Consider the following 20,168-nt stretch of genomic DNA (forward strand, 5'->3'; position numbering starts at 1 on the left):
AAGAAAGGCCTGGCAGTCTACTTCCAAAGAAAACCCTAGGGAGCGCAGTTATACTCTGAAACACATGGGGTTGCCATGAGTTGGAATCCACTTGATGGCAACTGGTTTGGTTTCAATCTATGTAGTTTGTAAAACGGCCTGATCTTAGGCTTTAATAAAAGGTTATTATACCCTATCCCTTTATTCCCCTTAACCAAAGAAACTAAATAAACCCACACTTTTTTCTCCAAAGATATTTTAAAAACTACAACACAAACTCAACCACATGTTAATTTGGAAACAAACCTTCAAAACATTCTTTTATTCTTATGACCATTTTCTATCCCAGATCTGTGATCCCAGAGTTAACGTCTGCTTTTGATACCAAATTTTCCCTAAAGTTTAAACATGATGGAATAGAGAGCTTTAAAAAAGATATTACCTTCTTTACATAACTTCCAATATCCCATGATTAAGACCTCATTTAACCTAAAGAAACAATACTTGCATTAATAAGAAAATGAGACCACAGACTCAAAAAGGTCAAGATATATCTGTTTCATAACACTTGAAACTCAACTCTTCCATTAAATGACAAATTTTACCAGCACTCTTCCCCAAAGATACGTTCTTCAGGAATGTTTTATACAGTTTTCTCTTAAAAATTAAGGGAAAACAGAACAAGGAGAATACAAAACACCTGTATTTTTATCCCTTTAATAGACAAATTTCAGAAAGTAGGCCATCTTACTTGCAATTCACTGGAGTTTTATTTTTAAATGATTTAATACATTTTAAAGTTCTTTTAAATGAGCTTCATGCAAAGAAGGCACTCAGTAAGTCTTATTTATCCCCTTTATTTATGCCCTTCTATTCAATCCCTTCATGCCTTGCATTCTACTTTTCCATCTCTGAATTTAATCAAACATCTAGTATGATAGTAACAGTAACCACCATTTATATAAAAGGCATGCTTGGTACCACATCACAGCTACCTTGGAATATATATTACACATCTTAAATATATTATTACCCCATTTTGCAGATAAGTAAACTATTCTAAGTGAGTAACTTTTTTATGGAACACAGCTGTTCAGTAGCAAACTCAGAGTTTGTACCTAAAGTCCATATACTTTTTATGCCACGTTGTTCTTCAATCAAACAGAACTGAGAACTATCAACTAGTCTAATACACTGTCCACTATAACTCAAATACAGATCAGATGAAGACTTCTGCAAACAAGTATATGTTGTTGTTGGGTGCCAACTCATAGTGACCCCATGTGACAGAGCAGAAATGCCCCAAAGGGTTTTCTTGGCTGTAATCTTTACAGAAGCAGATTGCCAAGTCTTTCTCCCACGGAGGCACTAGGTGGGTCTGAACAGCCTACCTTTCTGTTAGCAGCCAATCGCTTAACTATCGTACCAGTAGGGCTCCTTGCAAACAAGTATTAAAAAGAAAAAAAAAAAAGCCATTGCCATTGAGTCGATTATGACTCACAGCGACCCTACAGGACAGAGCAGAACTGCCCCACAGAGTTTCCAAGGCTGTAATCTTTATTGAAGCAGACTAGTACATCTTTCTCCTGTGGAGCAGCTGATGCGTTCAAACCACCGACCTTTGGCTTGGCAGCCGAGCACTTAGCCAATGTGCCACTAGGGCTCCTACAGCAACATCAGTTGATGTTTTTAAGTAATGAAATGTTCAATTCTGAGCTAAAATCATAAAGCAAAACAAGAACCACATTTAGTATTATTTAATAGAACCACTGCTTTCCATTAGTATACATGTATTGACACTACAGAAAAGTCCTGATTATACACTTCTCATGAGTCAGAATTACTCGTCAGCAACTGACAACAACATTTCTCATCTCCAAATGTCTATTAAACATAACCAATTATCAAGTTTCCCCTACCAACATCACAATTAAGAACAAAGAAAAAACAAATTCTGATACAGGTAAATCTTTTGTGAAAATGGGGTTATAAAATAAGCATCACTTATCTATTTAAAAGACATGGTCCTTAATTCATTATATTTGAATGGTATAATGCCTGAAAAAAACCTTAAAGTCACTGGAGAAAAGAGGTATATTCATTCAAGTTCCAGTGTATAATAAACAATTACAGACTGTAAACTGTACACTAACACATTGAAAAAGAGAATACAGTATTTTTTATTCCAACAGGCCCTGTTAAGTCTTGAAGCATGGCAGCAAAAAAACTAACTGATAACAGTGGTTCTCTTACTTTCAAAAAAGTACTCGATAAGCTTCAAGCATTTTATATTTGTTTATACATTCTTCTCTAAGTAGTAAAAGTACATAAGCTGAAAAGAATCTAATCTTTTTCACTGGCTCAATTTCTAGATCTGTAAAAATACATAGTTTGAAATAGTGCAGCATGGCTGCTGAACTTCAGTTCTGTAATCAAATTGCTTAAGTTCAAATCCTTGCTCTACCAACAACTATTACCCAAAAACCCATTGTCGTTGAGTTGATTCCAACTCATAGCGACCCTACAGGACAGAGTAGAACTGCCCCATAAGGTTTCCAAGGAGCGGCTGGTGGATTCAAACTGCTGACCTTTTGGTTAGCAGCCAAGCTCCAAACAGCCTGGTATATTTCCTCCTCTGCAGTTTAGCAAGAAAAACTGTATATGCCTCACTGGTTTTCATGAGGATAAATTACTTAATACATGTTAAAAAGTTAATGTGGACGTGTTGATAATTTTAGAAGGTAGGTAATGTAATGGGCACACGGAGGTTCAGTATACTACTCTCACTCATAAGAGCTTCCATAATAAACTTTTTTAAAAAGTTTCAAATTGTGTTGGCATACACTAACACTCAGTACATGATATTTTCATTACTTTGCTGGTTACCTGCAAAGATTAAAGGAGGTAATACATGACAGTGTCCTGCATTGTGCCTAGAATAAACCAAAACCAAACCCGTTGCCATGGAGTCGATTCCAGCTCATAGCGACCCTATAGGACAGAGTAGAACTGCCCCATCGAGTTTCCAAGGAGCGCCTGTTGGATTCAAACTGCTGACCCTTTGATTAGCAGATGTAGCTCTTAACCACTATGCCACCAGGGTTTCCGTGCCTAGAATAGTAGGTATTTAAAAGAAGTTGCCATCTGACATCATCCTTCATAATCAGTATTCAGCAAATATTTGATCTTTTTATCATTTTGGACTTAATATTTAAGCATAAGTTACCACACTTATGACCCACAAGACACAGATCTACAAGTTACAATATCAACCCTCAGTGCGCTCACAAAATACAGTACGGCCAGAGTGCTGACTTCACTCATAGTTTGTAACTAGTTTCAACTGAACGAAAGACAATTTGACAGGTTTTTATCCTTCTAGCTCATTACAGTACTGATTTAACAAATTACAAGCATTAGATGGTAATTCTCAGTTAACACATTTAAGAACGATCCTTAAGTGAAGACCAATCTGCATATTAGATGGAGAACTAAGAGTATTAGAAGTGGGTTCCATGTCGTTTCACATAAACATAAGGAAAGACATGAATGAGATCTAGCAACTCATGAACCCAAAGGGTCAATATTTGTTTCTTAAATCAGAAACAAACAAAAAATAAATGTTTCTATTTTGTTCATCCTTTCGATCAATTATTCAGTGTAAAGAAGAATCACATACAAACAAAAAATTAAGTGGTTCTATTTTTCTAATCCCTTAATTATCCATCGCAAAAGGAGAAAAAACGTTAATGGTTGGCATTTAAAATGAAATAACCGCAATTCCCATTTTGGAACTCTAGAGGGCACCAGAAATATGCCCTCCTTCCCACCACCCCTCCTCCCGGGTAACGTGAGCAGCTGCAGGAGCCCGTCGTCTGGTTGCTGAGGTTGGTATTATTGCAGCAGCAGCAGAAGCAATGTCTGCAGCGATAGAAACAGCAGCGCCCACTCCCGGCTGCCTTACCAGTCATTACCCAGGCATTGCCCTGGGGCCAGATGCCACCCAAGGGAAAGCCCCTCCCCCTCAAAGCAACGGGGAGGGCAAATCCCACTACCGAACCCCTACGACATGAAGACGTCCACTAAAAATCAACAAATTCAGAGTAAAGGACTCACAATGGGGATGTTTTCCTCCTCACTTTCTGCCAAAGATGCACCAAACACGGCTGAGTCGATTCCTGGTCCTGGATAAGAGGAAAGATGAAATATGGATCAAGAACAGCCAACCAGATGGGAACACCAAACCCGTTCCACCAGAAGGAGGCAGACAAGGGAATAAGAGGTCAAGGATGTTCGGCCCTTTTATTATTACCCTCCACCCCGCGCCCCACAACACCCTCATATGTAAATAAGACGTAAAATACATATTGGGGGTCAAAAACCACGTGAAAGGCGAAATCTGGTAGGAGGTGCTGGAGGGCACCAAGCTTGCCCCTGGGGAAGGAAGGGGGGAAGGGCAAGACGTAGCCTCGACGCCAGGAAGGGATTGTATTCCCTCCTAAATTTACCCACCCAGCATCATCTCCGACACTCCAGAAACCAACTCGGAGGTAAGGGGGGGTTTACGTCTCCAATGGGCCGATATTCCCCATATTTGCCCCAAGCAGTTGCCCTGGGCCTAAGGTTTGCCCCCCCTGCAGTCGGCGACCGGCAGCGCTGCCTCTTCGTCCGCCATTAGAGACTCAGCCAAACAATACGTGAGGAGCAAAAGCCGCGCAGCACAGCGCCAGGAAAGAGCAGAGCAAAGCGGGGACCTGGCAGGGAAAAGGCGACAGCCCTCGCCCCAATAAACTTGGGGACCGCGGGCTACGGAAGAGGCTGGGACTACAGCCCCGAGAGCGGGAGAGCGAACGGAGGCGCCCCTCCCCCGCCTCCCCCCGCAGGAAAAGAAAGGAAAAATACCTCAGCGACCTCCCCACGGCCGCGGCCCCGGGCTACCCCCGCCCCGAGCGACCCCCGCCTCACCCAGCCCTCCCGGCCTCGGCCTCGCCCTCACCGCCCTTCGGGCCGCCCGGAGAGGCGCCGGTGACATGAACGGCTACCGGAGGAGCCCCCGAGGCCCCTGCTCGGCAGGGCGACGGCGGCCGCGCCGCGGGGCATTAATCCCGGGTGGGTGGGAGGCTCCGGAGGCTGCCCTCACCCATCTCCGCCTCCCCAGCCGCCTCCGCCTCCGCCTCCTCCTCCAGAGGCTGCGCTACTCCCAGCCACCCCCATTATCAGCGGACCTGGACTGGAAGACAGTGGGGCAAACCTCACCCGGTTCTGGCTACGGCTCCGCGGAGCGAACCTCCCCTCCCCCGGCCCACCCCCCTTCGGTAACACGCACAACTCCGCTCGGTCCAGTCCCGGGTTTATCGCTGGTGAGGAGGAGGAGGAGGAGGAGGAGGAGCAGGAGGAGGCGGCGGCGGAGGCGCTGCCGAGACCGTGGAGGCCCCGCCCCCGCCCCCTCATTGGCTGGCGGGGAGGGCGGGCTGCGGCACTCCCGCACGTCAATTGGATCGATCTGCCTTCCTTCAGGACCCCCCTCGATGAGGTGGGCCAAAGGGCTGTCCATTAGAGACAGGCCACACCCCTCGGCGTTTCCATTCCACTCCCTCCCTGCCACCCCTTCTCTTCCCGGCCAGTCCCCTCCTCTCCGTACCCCGCCCCCACCCCACCCGGGCCGTCTGGGTCAGGCGGACCCGACCCCCGTGGCATCCGGCCCCGGCCGCACGCTGGCTTTCGGGGGCACCAGTGGGCTCCCCAAACCAAGAACACCCCGAGAGACTGAAACTGGGGTCGTCCTCCCTCGCTCTGCCCTGGGAACGCAGGCCGCTGTAGTGGCCCCGAACGACTATGCCCGAGGAGAGACCCAGCCTCGATGCCCCGAACGCCCTCCCAGTCCATTCCTTGGAGCCCCTGCGGGCGAGGGGCACGGTGGGGAAAGGGCTGGGGCCAGGCAGAGTGGGAGTAGAGATCGAGGGCGCAGTGGGCTCCCTGAGTGCTCTGAGAGGAGTCGAAGCCCTTCCGCCCTCGCCTCGCCTCGCCTCGCCCCGTGGGGCAGAGTCCCCCACTCTCGTCATGGCTACAGCAGGAGGAGACGACGTCCTCCATTTTGTCAGGACGCTGTGGGAACTTGGGACCAGTTCAACGCCAAGCCCCGTGGGACTGGAGAGCTTGTCCCCGAGAAGCCCCTCTGGGCTCCGCCATTCGGCCGGGGGAGCCGCCCCTGCCTCGAGGGTCGGCCCCTGAGGGGCGGAGGAGGGCAGGCGCGACGGTGGAGGGACCCAGACGCCGCTCCCGCCTCCATCAACCAAGATGGAGGAAGCTGCGGGCTCCCCTGGAGCTGGGCTCCCTTGTTGGAAGGGCTGGAGCTTCCCCTGCGTGTCCCTCTGCGCTGCGGTCTTCCACCCCCGCAGCCTCTGTCAGGTGGCCTCCCCCAGCCTTCACCCATTCTCCTAACGGCCTTCAACCGTTTCCTGGTCCTCGAGGTTGGTGGAAGCGCCATCGCTTCGCCACACCTGGACCATCAGCACTGCAGGAGGCGCCCCATGCCCGGCAGCCAGAGGGAAGGCGCAGACCGCCATTTACCCCGCGCGGGTTGCAGGCAGAGCCCGTCGACGATGGGCTCTCCTTTCTGTTCATGGTCTACACCTGCTTAGGCGGACATAATGGTGCTGTACAATGGGCAAGATTCCACATTGAGATTAAAAACATGCCTCTCTCATCTCACCCTAGCGGTTGTTAGTGGGATTGCAAATGATGGTGTTGGGGAAATAAATGGATAGGGGTTAAAACTTCTCAGTTGTAAAAATCTGACACTGTTGCCTATTGATAAATGGAGTGTGATGTTACAATTTAAAGTTAATTGGTGATAACAAAGTTTTCAATGAAGTTAATCATACATCAAGGACTCTGCAAATACTGATGTGTAAACTCCAATAATGCCATTTACAGAGCATAATCTAGAAATTCACATTCATTAACCCATTATGAATAAAAATTAATGTAAGGCTATAGAATAACTATCAAGTAGTCCTTAAACCTGGAACAAAATTCCGTAAGTATACTGCTCTTTTTTTTTAACTGATAAAAATTCCACGACTTAACGTTTGTATACAGCTTTTATAAAATAGTATCACTTTTTTCCTGCAGATAAACTTCTTGACAATTATAAAATGTTTCATTTTTCAATAAAATAAAATCATTGTCTTATATTACACAGTACTGTTTTACCTTGGCATGATTGACGTCACCATCATCACAACAGAAACATCCTCTTAAATTTGAGGCAATATTGTAATATAATTCAGTGAAAACTTGTATCCTCCCTTTTCTTTTACCATGTACTATTGAATAGCTTCACCTCATTGAATTTATAGTGAGAAGGGTTGAGTAGAGATTTATTATGATTCGAATTGTGTCCCCCAAAAAATATATGCGTAAATCTTCACCTCTGTGCCTGTGGTTATAATCCCATTTAGGAATGGGTTGTCTTTGTTAATGAGACAGGATTAGTGTAGGCTGTGTCTTGAGCCAATGTCTTTGGAGATATAAAAGAGATTAAACAAGCAATAAAAAGAAGCGGAGATAGGGAAACAGATGCCAAGCCACCTTGATCATCCAGCAACAGACGCCAAGCCACCTGGACCATCCAGGGAAGAAGCTCAAAAGAGCAAAGGACCTTCCTCCAGAGCAGACAGAGAGAAAGCCTTCCGGAGAGCCAGCACTCTGAATTCAGAATTCTAACCTCATAAACTGTGATAAATTTCTGTTTGTTAAAGCCACCTACTTGTGGTATTTCTGTTATAGTAGTGCTAGATAAGTAAGACAAGTTACTATAAAATAAACTCTGTCATAGACTTAAATAATAGATTGGGTGGCCACATGCTGTTCAATTTGAGGAAACTTTATACTGCTGGTGAAAACGGTTAATGCTCATAAGTCGTCTGGTTCTCTGTTGTTGGTTGCTGGAGCTGATTCCCTCTCATGACAATCCTGTGTGTGAAGTAGAACTGCTCCATAGTGTCTCCACTATATATATTCAAGGCTATGTATACATATACAAGTCTGCATGTGTACATATATACAGATACATATATATAATACAAATAATATGTATGTATGTATATACATATGTACTTTTATATATACATACATATATATTATATATATATAGTCTTCTCATCCCTTGGGATCCCAATGATTCCAGCAAACCATTTCTTGCTTTTGTATCTTATTATAAACTTTCCCTTCCTCCAAATTCCTGTGGGCTTATAATTCTATAATAATAAAATGCTTGCTGTTGTATTCTTAACAGAGATTGATTTTCACTCTTCCTTCCCTGGTTCATGCTGGAGTATGGGGTCCATCATGTTCCTCATTTTATCTCCTTGTAGCATAGCCTACCCAAATGCCATCTAAGCTTTAGAGGTACTCCCTAGAGAACAAAAGCAAATTTTAAAAGAGAAAATTGTGTTACATGATTCATGTGCTCATTTCCAGCAACAAAATTGTATGGTTTTATAAAATCATAAAATGAAGATGTTTTTTAAGGCTTAATGTCTGCCCAATGAAGGGCTCCTTATATTATCGAAAATTTATTGAGTTTCTGTACTAGGTACCTATTCTCAAAGAGATGACAACCTAAAATACAGCAAGCCTAACAATTTTGAAGTATAGCATACATATATTTTTAATACGTTTTTTCTGTTTCCAAAGGAAATAAATATACTTTATTTCAGTTAAAAAAAACCAACTTGGAAACCCTAAAAAGTGCAAAGGAAAAAAAATTACCAATAATACTACCACCCAAACATAATCATTATTAACATTCTGATGTGTAGCCTTTTAATATTTTTCCACTTGCAGGGTGTTTTTTTATTTATTTTTTTAATTTTTTTTGTTTATTGTTGTAGTTTAAGTGAAGTTTACATTTCAAGTTAGTCTCCCATACAGAAATTTATACATACATTGTTATGTGACCCTAATTGCTCTCCCCATACTGTGACAGCACACTCCTTTCCACCCCTGATTTCCCACGTCGATTCAACGAGCTCCTAGCCCTCTCTGCCTTCCCATCTCACCTCTGGACAGAGGCCGCCCATTTAGTCTCTTGTATCTACTTGAGCCAAGAGGCACACTCCTCATAAGCATCACTCCATGTCCCACAGTCCAGTCCATTCTCTGTCTGAGGAGTTGGCCTCAGAAATTGTATTATTTCTGGGCTGATAGAGAATCTGGGGGCCATGCTTTCCGGAGTTCCTCCAGTCTGATTCAGACCATTAAGTCTGGTCTTCTTAATAGAATTTGAGTTCGGTACCCCACTTTTCTCCTGCTCCATCAGGGACTCTCTTTTTTGTCCCCCGTCAGGGCGGTCATTGGTGGTAGCCAGGCACCATCTAGTTCTTCTGGTCTCACGCTGATGAAGTCTCTGGTTTCTGTGGCCCTTTCTGTCACTTGGGCTAATACTTTCCTTGTGTCGTTGGTGTTCTTTATTCTCCTTTACTCCAGGTGGGTTGGGACCAATTGATGCATCTTAGATGGCCACTTGCAAGCTTTTAAGACCCCGGATGCCACTCACCAAAGTAGGATGCAGAACATTTTCTTAATAAGCTTTGTTATGCCAGTTGGCTTAGATGCCCCTGAAAGCACAGTCCCCAGACCCGTACCCCAGCTACTCTGTCCCTCAAACTGTTTGTATTCAGGAAACTTCTTAGGTTTGGTTTAGTCCAGTTGTGCTGACTTCCCCTGTAGTGTGTGCTGTCCTTCTCTTCACCTAAGATAATTCTTACCTACTATCTAGTTAGTAAATAACCCTCATCCTCCCTTCCCACCCTTGTAACCATCAAAGAATGTTTTCTTCTGTGTTTAAACCTTTTCTTGAGTTCTTATAATAGTGGTCTTATACAATATTTGTCCTTCTATGACTGACTAAATTCACTCAGCATGATGCGCTCCAGATTTCTCCATGTTATGTTTCATAGCTTCATTGTTGTTCTTTAACGCTGCGCAGTATTCCACTGTGTGGATATACCATAATTCGTTTATCCATTCGTCTGTTGATGGGCACCCAGATTGTTTCCATCTTTTCGCTATCGTGAACAGTGCTGCAATGAACATGAGTGTGCATATATCTATTCATGTGACAGCTCTTATTTCTCTAGGATAGATTCCAAGAAGCAGGATAATTGGATCGTATGATAGTTCTTTTTCTAGCTTTTTAAGGAAGCGCCAAATCGATTTCCAAAGTCGTTGTACCATTTTATGTTCCCACCAACAGTGTATAAGTGTTCCAGTCTCTCCACAACCTCTTCAGCGTTTATTAGTTTGTGTTTTTTGGATTAATGCTAGCCTTGATATCTCCTTGTAGTTTTGATCTGCATTTCTCTAATGGCTTATGATCATGAGCATTTCTTTATGTGTCTGTTAGCCCCCTTAATATCTTCTTTGGCTAAGTGCCTGTTCATATCCTTTGCCCATTTTTTAATTGGGTTATTTGTCTTTTCGTTGTTGAGGTTTTGCAGTATCACAGGGTGTTTTTTAAAACATTTATATACCACCCCAGAAAAATGTTTTTGTGTTGCTCCTTTTTTTTATTATGTGGCATAAAAGTTAAGAAGAGAATGTATAAAGAACTGGTGCTATCTAGAAGAATAACTTTGAAAATGCGGCTATCATAATCTTCATTTTGCTTTTATCAGATGATCTGTTGCCATCAAATCGATTCCAACTCTTAGCAACCCCATAGGACAGAGTAGAACTGCCCCATAGGGTTTACAAGGCTGTAATCTTTATGGAAGCAGACTGCCAAGCAGACTGTCACATCTTTCTCCTGTGGGGCAGCTGGCGGATTTGAACCTCCAACTTTTTGGTTAACAGCCAAGCACTTAACCACTGTGCCATCAGGGCTCAAATAGGTAAAAGGATTGTAAAAACAGATGCATACTTGGAGAGTAGTATGTAGGTATACTGGTGGCTTAGTGCTTAAGTGCTACGGCTACTAACCAAAAAGGTTGGCGGTTTAAATCCACTAGCCACTCCTTCGAAACCCTGTGGGGCAGTTCTACTCTGTCCTATAGGGTCGCTATGAGTTGGAATCGACTTGACAGCAATGGATTTTTTGGTTTTTCTGCCACTAAAACATGAGTAAGAAGTCAGATCTAAGAATCCACCTTGGAATAGACTGGATACTTACAACAGCTACACTAGAGATACTTACTTATTATGTGAAGTGATAGAAAATAGTTTTTGTGAAAAATACTTTTGAAACACTGCATCTATAGTGGAAAGGAACTAATTTTAGATCAGACTATCATTCTTAAACATAATAAAGAAAAAACAATTTGTAAATCAAAGATAGTTTAGTGTTATCAAACTTAATGAGAGTTAGAAAATTTCACTAACTGATATTTTGCTGTGGTAACAAAAATTAGTCGTGGTTATTAACATAGTGTGGAACTTTTGTTAAGATCATTGTTGTTCATTTATTACACAAATTTTGATTGAGATTCTGAGTTATGGTAGGTGTTATAATAAGTGCTAGGGATATAAATGTGAATAAGACAGATTTAGCCATTGCCCTCATGAAATGTATAGTCTTTACCAGACTAGAAAGAGGCAATGAACATAGAATCAGCAAAATAAAGAAATAATTACACTTGAGTCCTAGACAGGACCTGAAAGAGTGCCATTATAGAGAATGATAATGGAGACCTACACTAAGGATCTAGAAGATCTTTCTGAGGAAGTGGCATTTAAACTGAGATCTGCTAAAGGAACAACCATCAAAAAATCCAGGGGAATAATGTTCTGGGTAGCAGGAAAAGCAAGAATTAAACTTGTCCTAGGGATTGGAAGAAGGTGGATAGGGGTGGATGGTACTGTATCAAGGGAAAGAGTGACTCCAGATGACGGCAAAGAGCTAGGCAGGAGTAGGTTCATGTAGCGGTTGCAAGCCATGCTAAAGAGTGTGGATTTTATTCTAGCATGTTGAGAAGCCATAAGTAGGGTTTTAAATGAAAGACTGATATGATCTGATGTAAATTTTAAGCAGATCTCTCAAACCACTTTGTGGAAAATGGCTGGTGGGTAGCAAGAGTAGAATGCATTTGGGAAGTTGTTGCAGTATTCTGGGCAGGAGTTGTTGATGTAGCCTCATATAGGGTGGTGGCAATGGAGATAGAAGTGAGTAGATGGAAGGATGTGGGGGTGCAGAATGGGACAGAAAAAAGTTATCTGTAAGATTTGGAAGCTAGTTTAAAAGTTAGACACAAAAGGTTTTTGATATTAAACTATAACAAATCCGATAACTTTTGTTCAAGAAAAGAGAGGAGAAGCTTTAAAAAAATAGAAGCTAATCTTTAAGAAGTGCAGTGATAGAATCCATCCTACACAGACCAGTCAATTAATACTAATTTGAATAGTCTATATTTAAAAAGAAATATAATTTAAATGCATAAGTAAAACATTACTGAGTATTTTACTTATGATTTTTTCTTTACCTGCTTTTCTAACAAACTTGGAAAATAGTGTTTAGGAATACCTTAGTGCTTCTGAATACAACTAACTGTTGATTATTTGTAACTAATTTTGAAACTGCCTGTGATGGTTAATGTTATGTGTGAAATTGGCTAGGCCATGATTCTCAGTGGTTTGGCAGACATTATGTAATCATCCTCCATTTTATGATCTGATGTGAGCAGCCAGTCAGTTGGAAGGAAAGTTTCCTTGGAGGTATGGCCTGCATCCAATATACTTTTATATGGATGTTCTGGCAAAACTTGCACTCTCCCCAATCCTGCATTCATCTTGTCACCCTCTGACCTCCAGTTCTTCGGATGTGAGCCAGCAGCCTGCCATCGACCTATAGATTTTGGGTTCATCAGCCCACCTGACTCAGGAAAAGCCTCCAGCCTGCTGCCTGATCCAGGGAATTTGGGACTTGACAGCCTCCACAATTGCGTGAGCCATTTCCTTGAATATATATGCTTCACTGGTTTTGCTCTTCTAGAGAACCCAGCCTAGGACACTGCTCGAGTTCTGGGTGGTTGTTTTTTTTTTTTAAATTTACTTTTTTTCATATAATACCATAATAATTCTTTAAAACATCAGTGGATAAACTGAGGGTTTGTTTAATCTGAGTCTTGTTTTGTTTTTAAATGAATTTTTTTTCATGATGAAAAAGTAATACGTACATGGAAGAAGAAAGAGAAGAGGAAGAAAATTTAGTGAAAGTTAAGTTTTTCCCCATCACTACCCTCCAGTTTTCCAGTCTATCTCCTCATAGGCAACTACTGTCACCAGTTCCTTGTATCTCTTTCCAAAAATATTCTCTCATATAAAAATACATATACTTTTTCTGCTCCTTGATTTTTTTATTGGACAATACACCTCAGAACTGAGTCCACATCAGCAGGCACAGATACACCTATACTTTATGAAGACCACATAATATTCAATTGTACTGTAATATATTTAAATCAAGTTACTGATGGACAGATTCAGATTACAATAACCATCAGAGGCCTTTCATTTAACCTGTGCTTAACACCTAGTTCTAGTAATAGGTCTTTTGCACAGTAAATGTTACTCTCCTGACCAAGGCATAGTTTTAATTACTAAGTTACCTGTGTCTGTGGTTATTCTTCTTGTTTCTTTGGTACTATTATTTTAAATATTTAAAGAGTCCATCTATTTTATATTCATGGTGGTAAAATAATTTGGAAAAGGACAGCAACAAAGGTTATACAACATGAAGAATGTAATAAATATCACTGAATTTTACCAGTAGAAATTGTTGAATTAGGAAAGGTTTTGTTGTGTATATTTTCACCCTCTCCCCCCCAAAAAAAGAGTCCATCTAGATATGCATCCACCACGTCTGTCAGTTTGCAGTACTGTGGTGGATTGCATGTTGCTGTGATACTGGAAGCTTTGCCACCAGTATTTCAAATACCAGCAGTGTCACCCTTGGTGGACAGGTTTCAGTGCAGCTTCCAGACTAAAATACCCTAGGAAGGACCTGGCAGTCTACTTCTGAAAAAAATGGCCAGTGAAAATGTTATGAATAGCAGTGAACAATGTCAGATATAGTGCCAGAAGATGAGCCCCTCAGGTTGGAAGGCACTCAAAATATGACTAGGGAAGTGCTGCCACCTCAAAGTAGACTCGACCCTAATGACGTGGGTGGAGTCAAGTTTTTGGGACCTTCATTTGCTGATGTGGCGTGACCCAAAATAAGAAGAAATAGCTGCAAACATTCATGAATAATTGGATTGTGGAATGTATGAAGTATGAATCTAGGAAAATTGGAAGTTGTCAAAAATGAAATGGAGTGCATAAAGATCAATATCCCAGGCACTAGTGAGCTGAAAGGGACTGGAATTGGCAATTTTGAATCAGATGATCATATGGTCTACTATGCCAGTAATGACAGATTGAAGAGAAATGGAGTCACATTCATCATCAAAAAGAACATTTCAAGATCTATCCTGAAGTACAACACTGTCAATGATAGGATAATATCTATACGCCTACAAGGAAGACCAATTAATACGACTATTATTCAAATTTATGCACCAACAACAAAGGCCAAAGATGAGGAAATTGAAAATTTTTTACCAGCTTCTGCAGTCTGAAATTGATCAAACGTGCAATCCAGATGCATTGATAATTACTGGTGATTTGGAATGAGAAACTTGGAAACATAGAAGAAGGATTGGTATTTGAAAAATATGGCCTTGATGATAGAAACAACTCCAGAAATTACATAATAGAATTTGGTAAGACCAATTAATTAATTCTTCATTGCAAATACCTTTTTTCAACAACATAAACGGGGACTAAACACTTAGAATGAATGAAAAACACAGGAATCAAATCGACTACTTCTGTGGAAAGAAACAATGGAAAAGCTCAATATTATCAGTCAGAACAAGGCCAGGGCCTGATTTTGGAACAGACTATCAATTGCTCATATGCAAGTTCAAGTTGAAGCTGAAGAAAATTAAACAAGTCCAAAAGAGCCAAAATACAAGCTTGAGCATATCCTACCTGAATCTGGAGACCATCTCAAGAATAGATTTCATGCACTGAACACTAATGACTGAAGACCAGACGAGTTGTGGGAAGACATAGAGGACATTCTACGTGAAGAAAACAGAAGGTCGTTAAAAAGACAGGAAAGAAAGAAAAGACCAAAATGGACGTCAGAAGAGACTCTGAAACTTGCTGTTGAACATGGAGTAGCTAAAGCGAATGGAAGAAATTATGAAGTAGAAGAGCTGAACAGAAGATTTCAAAGGGCAGCTCAAGAAGACAAAGTAAAATATAATAATGATATGTGCAAAGACCTGGAGATAGAAAACCAAAAGGGAAGAACACGCTCAGCACTTCTCAAGATGAAAGAACTGAAGAAAAAATTTAATGCCTCGAGTTGCAATTTTGAAGGAGTCCTTGGCAAAATGGAGCCCTGGTGGTGCAGTGGTTAAGAGATCGCCTGCTAATGAAAAGATCAGCAGTTCGAATCCACCAGCTACTTCTTGGAAACCCTGTGGGGCAATTCCACTCTGTCCTATAGGGTCGCTAGGAATTGGCTCGATGGAAAAGGGCTTGGTTTTGGCGGGGGGAGTTTGGTATGGACAAACTATTGAATGACACACGAAGCATCAAAAGAAGATAGAAGGAATACACAGAGTCACTGTACCAAAAAGAATTGGTCGATGGTCAACCATTTCAGGAGGTAGCATATGATCAAGAACTGATAGTATTGAAGGAAGAAGTCCAAGCTGCACTGAAATGGCGTTGGCAAAAAACAAGACTCTGGGAATTGACAGAATACCAACTGAGTTGTTTCCACAAACAGATGCAGTGCTGGAAATACTCACTCGTCTATGCCAAGAAATTGGAAAGACAGCTACCTGGCCAACCGACTGGAAGAGATTCATATCTGTGCCCATTCCAAAGAAAGGTGATTCAACAGAATGCAGAAATTATCGAATAATATCATTAATATCACACATAAGTAAAATTTTGCTGAAGATCATCAAAAGCAGTTGCAGCAGTACATTGGCAAGGAACTGCCAGAAATTCAAGCTGGATTCAGAACAGGACTTGAAACGAAGGATATCATTGCTGATATCAGATGGCTCTTGGCTGAAAGCAGAGAATACCATAAAGATGTTTACCTGTGTTTTATTGACATTTGACTGTGTGGATCATAACAAATTATGGTTAACAGTGTGAAGAATGAGAGTTCCAGAACACATAATTGTGCTCATGAGGAATCTGTTCCAAGAGGCAGTCATTCAAACACAGAAAGTGGATACTGCAAGGCTTATAATCAGGAAGGGTGTGTTGCAGGTTTGCATGTTTTCACCATACTTATTCAATCTCTATGCTGGGGAAATAATTTGAGAAGCTAGACTGTATGAAGAAGAATGTAGTATCAGGAATGGTGGGCTTGCTGAAACTGAAGAGGACTTGAAGCACTTACTGATGAAGATCGAATACTACAGCCTTCAGTATGGATTACACCTCAACATAAAGAAAACAAAAATCCTCACAACTGGACCAATAAGCAACATCATGATAAATGGAGAAAAGACTGACATTGTCAAGGATTTCATTGTACTTGGATTGACAATCAATGCCCATGGAAGCAGTAGTCAAAAATTCAAATGACAGAAGTGGGGCCAAGATGGTGGAGTAGTCAGATGCTTCCTGTGGTGCTTCTTACAACAAGACCAAAAAAACAAGAGAATCTATTATATATGACAATCTAGGAGCAGTGAACATCAAAGGCAAAGTTGAGGAATCGGACTGAGTGGCAGGGGGAGGGAGAGACAGTTCGGAAGCAGTGAGGAGTTGCCAGACATGACCCAGCAGGAGCTGGTGCCCTTCAGGCTGCATCAGCTTGTGTGCACTGTGAAGCAAGCAGTGGGGATCGAGAGGCGTTTTCCAGATCAGGAGATATCCAGTGGCAGAGAGTCTACTCTGGCATCCAGAACCAGTGAAAAGCAGTGCTCAATTGGCAAAAGATAAGTACTTGCACCTGGCCTACCGCATGGATCAAAAAAACACCTCCTTTGGGAAAAACCTCGCTCCCATTTACCTGCCCCCTCCCTGCTCTGCACAAGGTTATGGGCTGGCTTCAGCAATTGCCGAGTCCCCTGGGCCAGAAGTAGGACCCGTTACACACCCTGAGCCATTCTCCTGGCCTTGGAGAGGGAACAAATTAACAAACAGGGAAAAAATAATCTGCAGGTTCCCCTAAACCAGGAACTCAGGGTAGGCACACCTCCTTTGCCTAGGCACAGGCACAAGGGGTCCACAGACTTTGAATGCCTTTCACCCCTACTTAGAACTGTGTGAGCCCATTTCAGCAGCATAGGCCCTCATTTCCATAGTAGAACAGGGTATATACCTGAAATCTAACTTCAACTGTATCAGCTATATGGTGAAGTGGCCGGTTTGTGACATTTGACACTGCTCTGCCCATTAAGCAGTCCTCACCTACCCACATCAGGGGCCTGATGACTGGTGGCTCTACCTATGCTACCTACCCACCCACGACAGGGGCCCAAGAATAAATGGTGCCTCCCAGTCCTTACAACCAACAGCATTGGGTGATCATACTGTGGCTACAAAACCCGCCCACCTACATGCTCTACAGAACAGGGACATGCTTTCCTCCCAGACACTCAGGGGCAGCTATCAACACCCTGCCTTGCTCAGCACATGACCCCCTCTGCAGCCAGATACCTGTGCCTACACATGCCTATCTAGGACCGTAGGTGAGAGCCTGCACCACACACTTGGTGACCAACTACCTGTATACCTGAGCTGAATTCATACAAGAAAAGTAAACAGACTCCTGGGCTCACATACCTAGTAACAGATCTAACCACCTGGTGACAGGAAGTTAGAGCTTCAAAGGCTCCAGTAATCAAACTAGCTCACATGAGCAGCCTATTTGGGCATATCAAAACAAAACAAATAAGAAGCTAGGACACAGTAAGTAAACATAAAATAAATAAATGTAATAAATTATTGATGGCTTGGAGACAACAGTCAATATCAAATCACATAAAAAGGCAGACAATGATCGCTTCAGGAAGCTCCCAAAATAAAGAATCAAGGAATTTTCCAGAGGAAGAGAATTTCTTGGAATTACCAGAGGTAGAATACAGAAGATTAATATACAGAACTCTTCAAGAGATCAGGAAGGAGATCATGCAAAATGCAGAACAAATCAAGGAACACACAGACAAAGAAACACAGGATCCTAAAAAGGTTATTCAAGAGCATAATGACAAATTTAACAGGCTGCAAGAATCCATAGAGAGATAGCAATCAGAAATCCAGAAGAGTAACAATAAAACGTCAGAATTACACAACTCGATAGAAAGTCATAGGAGCAGAATTGAGGCAATGGAAGTCAGAATTAGTGAGATTGAAGATAAAGCACTTGACAGCAACTTACTTGAGGAAAAATCAGATAAAAGAATTTAAAAAATGAAGAAACGCTAAGAATTATGTGGGACTCTATCAAGAGGAATAACCTACAAGAGATTGGAGTACTAGAACGGGAGGGGTGGGGGACAGAATAACAGAAAATACAGGGAGAATTATTGAAGATTTATTGGCAGAAAACTTCACTGATATCACAAAAGATGTGAAGAAATCTATCTGTCATGGATTGAATTGTGTCCCCCCAAAATACCTGTTAACTTGGCTGGGTCATGATTCCCAGTATGATGCTGTAACATTTTGTAACCTGATATGATTTCCTTATGTGTTGTAAACTCTATCACTATGATGTAATAAACTGGATTAGTGGCAGTTATATTGACGAGGTCTACAAGATTAGATAGTGTTTTAAGCCAATCTCTTTGAGGTGTAAAAGACAGAAGCAAGCAGAGACACAGGGGAACCTCACACCATCAAGAAAGCAGTGCCAGGAGAAAAACGCGTCCTTTGGACCTGAGATTCCTGCACAGAAAAGCTCCCAGACCAAGAGAACTTTGATGACATGGACCTCCTACAGAGCTGACAGGGAAAGCATTCCCCTGGAGCTGATGCCCCGATTTTGGACTTGTAGCCTACTAGACTATGAAAGAATAAATTTCCCTTTGTTAAAGCCATCCACTTGTGGTATTACAGTCACAGCAGCACTAGATGACTAAGACACCATCCAAGATGCTCATCGAACCCCACATAAGGTAGATATCAAAAGAAAGTCACCAAACACATATTAAAATCAAACTTGCCAAAACCAAAGATAAAGAGAGAATTTTAAGAACAGCTAGGGATAAAAGAAAAGTCAACTACAAAGGAGAGTCAATAAGACTAAGCTTGGACAACTCAGTAGAAACCACGCAGGCAAGAAGGCAATGAGATGACATATATAAAGCCTTCAAGGAAAAAAATTGCCGGGGAAGAATTATATAGCCAGCAAAACTGTCCCTCAAATGTGATGGCAAAATTAGGGCACTTCCAGATAAACAGAAGTTTAGGGAATTTGCAAAAACCAAATCAAAATTACAAGAAATACTAAAGGGAGTCCTCCAGTTAGAAAATCAATAACATCAGTTGACAACCCAAGACTAGAACACAGGACAGAGCCACAAGATATCAACCCAGATAGGGAAGTGACAAAAATAGATCAAAGCTAAAACACTGAAAATAGGGAAACAGAGATGTCAATATGTAAAAGATGACAACATTAAAACAAAAAAGAAGGACTAAAAAATGTAGTCATACATTTTTCATATGGAGAGGAAGTCAAGACAATATAAAGAAATAAATAACTGGTTTAAACTTAGAAAAACAAGGGTAAATATTAAGGTAACCACAAAGGAAACTAACAATCCTACACATCATAATAAAAAACAAGAAAAAGATAAGACTCAGCAAATATAAAATAAACAACAATGAAAAAGATGAAAAGAAAATACATAAAGAAAAATGAGCACAGAAAATTAAGTGGAACAAAGAAACTGTCAACAACACACAAAAAAAGACATCAAAATGACAGCACTAGAGTTATACCTATGAATAATTACGCTGAATATAAATAGACTAAATGCACCAATAAAGAGACAGAGAGTGGCAGAATGGATAAAAAAACACGATTGGTCTATATGCTGCCTACAAGAGACACAACTTAGACTTAAAGATACAAACAAAAACTCAAAGGATGGAAAAAA

General features: G+C 41.7%; 1 protein-coding gene across 8 annotated transcripts in view; it reads right to left on the reverse strand.

Moving 5' to 3' along the window:
• The window catches only part of ZMYM2 (zinc finger MYM-type containing 2), a 107,835-nt gene extending 102,414 nt beyond the window's left edge, over window positions 1-5,421 (reverse strand). For 5 of the 8 annotated variants that reach the window (XM_023742473.1, XM_023742472.1, XM_023742470.1 and 2 more), the window contains exons 1-2: window positions 4,976-4,991; window positions 4,096-4,163 (exon numbers count right to left, since the gene is read on the reverse strand). The gene's annotated coding sequence lies outside the window, so the exon portion shown is untranslated. Of the gene's footprint in view, window positions 1-4,095; window positions 4,164-4,975; window positions 4,992-5,119 lie in introns of those variants that run through there. The other 3 variants (XM_004388404.2, XM_023742471.1, XM_004388407.2) reach the window with 3 other exon arrangements.
• Window positions 5,422-20,168: the final 14,747 nt, after the last annotated feature.

This window comes from Trichechus manatus, unplaced genomic scaffold (genome assembly GCF_000243295.1).
Source record: "Trichechus manatus latirostris isolate Lorelei unplaced genomic scaffold, TriManLat1.0 scaffold00210, whole genome shotgun sequence".
NCBI classification, from domain to species: domain Eukaryota; kingdom Metazoa; phylum Chordata; class Mammalia; order Sirenia; family Trichechidae; genus Trichechus; species Trichechus manatus.